The sequence below is a fragment of the Palaemon carinicauda genome, chromosome 30 (genome assembly GCF_036898095.1).
Source record: "Palaemon carinicauda isolate YSFRI2023 chromosome 30, ASM3689809v2, whole genome shotgun sequence".
NCBI classification, from domain to species: Eukaryota; Metazoa; Arthropoda; class Malacostraca; order Decapoda; family Palaemonidae; genus Palaemon; species Palaemon carinicauda.
In genome coordinates, this window is record NC_090754.1 from 48,626,943 (window position 1) to 48,634,442 (window position 7,500).

Below are 7,500 nucleotides of genomic sequence, written 5' to 3' on the forward strand. Positions count from 1 at the left end.
CGTAATTAAAGTCGTATTTCCAAACTTCGATATTGAAAGCTAACAGCTAATTTCCCTGCAATTTGTAGGAATTAAAATCGCATGATAAAAAAATAATGCTGATAATCACAAGCAATGTATGCATTACCGATTCATTTTCCATACCCTCTAATCCCTCTCTTTCAAACGTTCTGTAAAACGCTTCGAAATGAGTAAAGCCAACGAGAGCAGATTGAAATTGGTTGATGAACCAACTCTCTTCTACATAAGTGAGCTGTGGATAATAAATATGAAGGAAATAATAAATACAAAAGTTGCGAATATGATTAACATGCATAAAGTAAAAGTTATAAGAGAACAGAACCAGGGAGCTATTTACGTTAAGTTAAAAAAAATAACATTAGGTGCCTAGAGATGGTGGGGTCAAGGAGGGAGAATGGAGCATTATACGTTAGGGAAACGTGCGTGTAACCGATAGAGAGAATGTCAGATGGATAAAAGACCTGTAAAGTGGAAGGGTATTTATCAGTGCTGTGGTGGCCTATTGGGAACGTCCTTGCCTGGCATTCGTTGGACTGGAGTCCCGCTCGAGCTCGATAGTTTCTTGTAGTATTTGCAACCTCACCATCCACTTGAACTAAGGATAGGGAGTTTGGCGGAGTCTAAAGGTCTAATACCAGAATTGCCTGGCCCTCCCAAGTCCTACCTTGGGTGTACAGGGAGATTGGACGCTGATGATGTGTATAAAGTATATGGCCAGTCTTTAGGGCATTGTCACTGTCCCTTGCCTCTGTCACCCATAAGCAGCCTTTAAATCTTTAAATGGATATAACCAAAAACACAAGGAGTGATTGAAGAGGAGATTGTGGGGGTGGTGACGGGGGTGGGGGATTGTTGCTGTGACAGTAGGATGACCAGGGCACCAGCCACCCGTTAAGATACTACTGCTAGAGTTATGGGGCCTTTGCTGGCCAGAGAGTACTACATTGGATGCTTCTTTCTGGCTACGGTTCATTTTCCCTTTATCTACACATACACCGAATAGCCTAGCTTATTCTTTACAGATTCTCCTCTGTCTTCATACAACTAACAACACTGCCATTATCAAACAATTCCTCTTCACCCAAGGGGTTAACTACTGCACTGTAATTGTTCAGTGGCCAATTTCCTCTTGGTAAGGGTAGAAGAGACTCTTTAGTCATGGTAAGCAGCTCTTCTAGGAGTAGGATACTCCAAAATCAAACCATTGTTCTCTAGTCTTGGCTGGTGTCATAGCCTCAGTACCATGATCTTCCCCTGTCTTCGGTTAGAGTTCTCTTGCTTGAGGGTACACTCGGGCAAACTATTCTATCATATTTCTCTTCCTCTTGTTTTGTTAAAGTTTTTACAGTTTATTTAGGAAATATTTATTTTGATGTTACTGTTCAAGATATCTTATTTTTCCTTGTTTCCTTTCCTCACTGGGCTATTTTCCCTGTTGGAGCCCCTGGGCTTCTAACATCCTGCTTTTCCAACAAGTAATAATAATAATAATAATAATAATAATAATAATAATAATAATATATAAAAATATATATAGTGTATATATAAATATACATTATATATATATATATATAGATATATATATATATATATATATATATATATATAATATTCAGTATAACTATGTTTTAGAATATTACTGCTCAGTGAAATCAGGTCAACAACAAGTCAACAACAATAACAACAACTCCAAAACTGCCCCTTTCGCCAGAAAATAACGCATGTCCCCTTTTACAAAACACACGAATAAACAACCAACAGAAAAACACAAAAACAACAAGAGAAAATACAACCGACAATTTCATTAAAACACGATAAATATCAGACGCAATTCTGCTTGTTGACACAGCGAAAGACCAGATAATTAATGAACGAGACATGAGCAATGACGAGGGCAAAAATTGGTTAAAATGAAAAATAGTGGCTAATACCACGAAGTTGCCAATTGCAGTGTTTGCGAAAGTTAAAGAGAGACACTTGATGTATTTTGGGAGCGTTCTCATAAAGGGGGTATAAGCAGAAATTGTATAAGCCTTGTAGGTAACAGATGATTAATAAATATGATAGATCTGATAAGGAATATTAATAACGTATTAGTTTAAGAGTAGTAGTAGTAGTAGTAGTAGTAGTAGTAGTAGTAGTAGTAGTAGTAGTAGTAGTATTTATTATTAATTTTTGTTATTATTATTATTATTATTAGTAGTAGTAGTAGTAGTAGTAGTAACGTATGAAATTTTGGATGCAGTGACACTAACAGTAGTAGTTATAGTAGTATCAATACTAGTGATTGCTGTATCAATACAAGTATTGTCATCATCAAAAGTAGTAGTAGTAGTAGTAGTAGTAGTAGTAGTAGTAACGTATGAAATTTTGGATACAGTGACACTAACAGTAGTAGTTATAGTAGTATCAATACTAGTCATTGCTGTATCAATACAATTCTTGCCATCATCAACAGTAGTAGTAGTAGTAGTAGTAACGTATGAAATTTTGGATGCAGTGACACTAACAATAGTAGTTATAGTAATAAAAATACTAGTGATTGCCGTAGAAATAAAATCATTGTCATCATCAACAGTAGTAGTAGTAGTAGTATCGGTTAAATCTAATATATCATCAAGGAATAAAATTCCATTCTAGTATCCACAAGGAGAGAGAGAGAGAGAGAGAGAGAGAGAGAGAGAGAGAATTTGGTAAACAGCCCCTTTGAGCAATAACTATTTAACTACTCTTGTTCCACAAAGGTGTATTCAATCATCATTTGTCTGAAAATTAAGTAGAGAGAGAGAGAGAGAGAGAGAGAGAGAGAGGAGAGCTTGATAAACTGTCCCATTGGGCAATAACTGTTTAACTACTTTTGTTACACAACGGTGTATTTAATCATAGTTCGTCCATGAAAATTAAGCAGAGAGAGAGAGAGAGAGAGAGAGAGAGAGAGAGAGTCTTGATATGTAAGGTCTACGAAATACTCCCCCCCCCCCCCCCCCCGACCATTTCCAGGGTTGATAATGATGATGGTGATCATAATGAAGTCGACAATGATGATGATAATGACACCACCGACCATAATCAGCGTGCCTTACCTATCCTGGCCAATGGCCAGGTTATAAAACCACAAGGCCATCAGAGAACGCCGGGTTGTGACGTAAGAACAATCTTCTACGACGAAGAGTCTGAGATTAAAGGGGCCTGCTTGTTGACTAACAACTCATGATGATGATGTTGATGTTGATGTTGATGTTGATGATGATGATGATGATGATTATTATTATTATTATCACTTGCTAAACTACAACCCTAGAAAGAAACACAGAAGGCTATAAGGCCAGGGGCTCCTACAGGGAAAACAGACTAGTGAGGGAAGGAAACAAGCAAAGATAAAATATCTTAAGAAGAGTAACAATATTAACATAAATATCTCTTATATAAGCTATAAAAACTTTGACAAACCAAGAAGTGATATAAAAGAGAATAGTGTGCCCATGTGTACCCTCAAGCAAGAGAACTCTACCTCAAGACAGTGGACGACCATGGTACATAGGCTATGACACTACCGAAGACTAGAGAACAAAGGGTTTGATTTTGGCGTGTCCTTCTCCTAGAAGAACTGCTTACCAGAACTAAAAAGTCTGATACTGATTGTCAATACTGATTGTCAATACTGACTTACAACATTTAATGAATGAATGTTGACCGACTTAATGATTGCAGACTGAATTTTTACCTATGTGACTATCAATTTGGATATACTGACATTAATAGATAGACTGCGTGTTGACTGATAACGATATAACATGGACCGTTGAATAAATGCTAATACACTGAGAACCGAATAACTATATTAAAGGCTAACAATAATAAGAGAATCATTACTGGCAAATATTATTGACAGACATGCCGATGACATAGTCAATTATAACAATGATAAAATACACATACGCAGTACTGAAAAATTGAAGTCTGGCTGACAATAATAATTTGCTGAATACGATTTGGAATAACTGAAATGCTGAGAAGCAAAATCTCTCCATGCTAAATGAAACAGCAATTGGTCGTAGAAACAACACAAATATATACAATCGGGATTTATAATATTAACATCGGTAATTCTAATCAGGGAAGAAAAACCAGATTAGATACTGAATAGCAAAATCTGAAAAACAAATATTGGGAATCTGAAAAAACGATTATTGGGAAGCTCACTGAATCTAAATAGCAGTTTATCTTACTAAATAGTTGATAGGGATTCAGTTTTACTTTAATTAAACCTTAAGCTGATTACAGATCAGGATAAAATACGAAGATAGATTTACCTTCAAATAACAGGATAAATAGGCTTAATGTTTAGCTATTTGGAATATATACGTCCTTTTCTTCCTCAACATGAAATACCGTTACTTTCAATGATGATCTTAGTCCACACCAATCTCTCTCTCTCTCTCTCTCTCTCTCTCTCTCTCTCTCTCTCTCTCTAAGAAGAGGAGAATTAATTTTAATGTTAACATAAATAGCTGCTACTTGGGATTTTTTTTCTCCATCATGAAATGCCCTTACTTTCAATTATCATCTAAGTCCAGACCAATCTCTCTCTCTCTCTCTCTCTCTCTCTCTCTCTCTCTCTCTCTCTCAAAGAACATGAGGCTTACATTAATATTATCTTAAATAGCTACTTTTTGGAATCTATTTGTTTCCTTTAACATCAAATACCGTTACTTTTATTGCTCTTAAGAGTACAACCCATCCTTTCTCTCTCTCTCTCTCTCTCTCTCTCTCTCTCTCTCTCTATTACATTAATATTATCTTAAATAGCTACTTTTTGGGATCTTTGTTTCCTTTAACATCAAATACCGTTACTTTTATTGCTCTTAAGAGTACAACCCATCCTCTCTCTCTCTCTCTCTCTCTCTCTCTCTCTCTCTCTCTCTCTCTCTCTAGATAAAAAGTGGAAAATCTCATTACCACAAGACGCGGACACACAAGGCACAGCAAGTTCGATATTTGGTGCCCAAATAGGAGAATCTCTTCACTCTTGAGAAGGATAAGTTTTTTTTGGCTTAAGAGGTTAAAGATCTTGAGTTCACAATGCCAAGAAACTTACAATAAATAAAGAAGAAATCTTAGTCAGTTACCATTATGAAAAAGCAACCTCGGGATATTAAATATACATGCTACCTAAACGAAATCTGGAAACCACACTAGACATCATAGCTATTCAAAGAATTTTAAAATTATATGTCAAACACCATACGTTCTACATAAACTGAGTTATTTAGTCTTCAATACTAAATTAACAAAAAGTTTAAACATTTAGACCTTATTTCAAAACTACAAGAAAACGCTAATAAAATATATATAGGGTATATATATATATATGTATATATATATGTATATATATATACATATATATATACACACATTATATATATATATATATATATATATACTGTAAATGGATATGAATATATACTGCATATATTACATATAAATAGGAATATCAATATATTGTATATAAAAATACATATATAAGATATACGATAAGCAGCATCCGCGTGTAAACTTGGCACACAATGGAAGCCATTATACGCAGATATAACTTAGATAATTTTTTATAAGTAATAAAAACAAAATTATCTAACATTCAGGATATAATCACATAAGGAAAATATAAATAATCATTTTTAAGACATTCACTCATTCGGATAAAATTAAAATATATCTACTTAAATATATTCATAAATACTCATATAAAGGAAAAACGAATTACAGAATGTAAAACACACACACAGAGAGAGAGAGAGAGAGAGAGAGAGAGAGAGAGAGAGAGATCCTGGATAGGTTCCAGTAGTTAATGAGGGATGACATGATTAACATCCTAACATCCAGGACAAACAACAACAACAAAAGAAGATTCCAAGTTCGGTTTAAATGTCATTGAGAACAAATTTACCGATAACGGAAAAAATAGTTGAATTTTAACAGTATTTGAAACTTTTTCCACCAGCAATTTAGAAAGCAATGGTTTAAAACTAAATAGGCAATAATAATTATGCTGAAGCTAGTGTTGCTTTAGTAACATTCTAGCGTTGTTTAAAACACTGATGATAAGGGCAATGAATATTCACCAATCTCCCCTATATCATGAAGAGCAAGTGTCTGACTATATGTGAGAGGGGGTACCTGAGAACTATGCTCGGAAACCACTGTCTCCCACGAATTGCCGAACACGCAGGTTGTAGTTATAAAAGGGAGAGGGGTAAAAAGGGTTAAATTATGGGTGTTTGTGGATATCTAGCTATTTAACCGTCATTTTCAAACTGGTCAAGTACACTGATGATATAAGGAGATGATTGCGATGGCCTAATTGGTAACGTCCCTGCATGGTGATCGCCAGACTGGGGGCTTGAGTTCCGCACAAACTCGTTAGTTCCTTTAGTGGCTGTAGCCTCACCATCCTTGTGAGCTAAGAATGGGAGTTTGGGGGAGCCTATTGGTTTACTAGCTAAGTCATTAGCTGCCATAGCGTGACGCTGTCTGGTCCTAGCTTGGATGAAGTCTGGGTTGAGCGCTAATCATATGTATATCTGATTAGTCTCTAGGGCATTGTCCAGCTTGCTAAGACAATGCCACTGTCCCTCACTTCTGCCATTCATAAGAGACCTTTAAACCTTTAAATGAAAGCTTTAAATATCAATTTTCCCTAAACAACGCAGCAATTACAAACAATGTCTTGATAATCCCAAAGAAGCAAGTAACAGGATACTTAATTCCGTATAAATAAAGTTACCATACATAAACAAATTCGTACTAATAAACACAATGTTAATGATAAAAGAAAAAAGGGAAAAAAATGGCAGACATGTTAATTACAGGTAACACAAATTCCTATTAAAAAAAAAAACTTCCAGGCATTGATAATGAAAAAAAAAATATGACGAAACTTAAAGACCAGGACTTCATGTCCACTGCATTACATATATTATTGGTATTTAATAATCGGCATTATTGAAAGAAAATTAAGTTTAGCTTGGAGAAAAAGTCAAGTAAATCAAATAATAACGAACAAGACATTCAATGATAAACGACAGTTTAACAATCTAAATTAACGAACGAAAACTAACGTTAGCATAAAAGAAAATATTCAAGACACTCAAAAGTAATGGTATAAATAACGGCAAAGACATATATCTTTAGTTTATGTAAATAAATACCGCACACATAAAAGAAAATTAAATAGCCCCCTCCCCCCCCCAAAAAAAAAAGGATTTTGAAAAATGACAAACATGAGAATGGAGGAGACCTTGCCCCCACATAATAAATTTGCGACACACTTGATTGAAACAACTTCATCGGGAAGACCTTAAGCAGACGATTATCTTGATAGGAAAATTGAAAAGAGAATTGATGACGGCGTAATAACAAAGAATTGTGATGAATGAACAGGCATATGGGTAATAGCCTAGCCAATATTGGCTAGTTGGA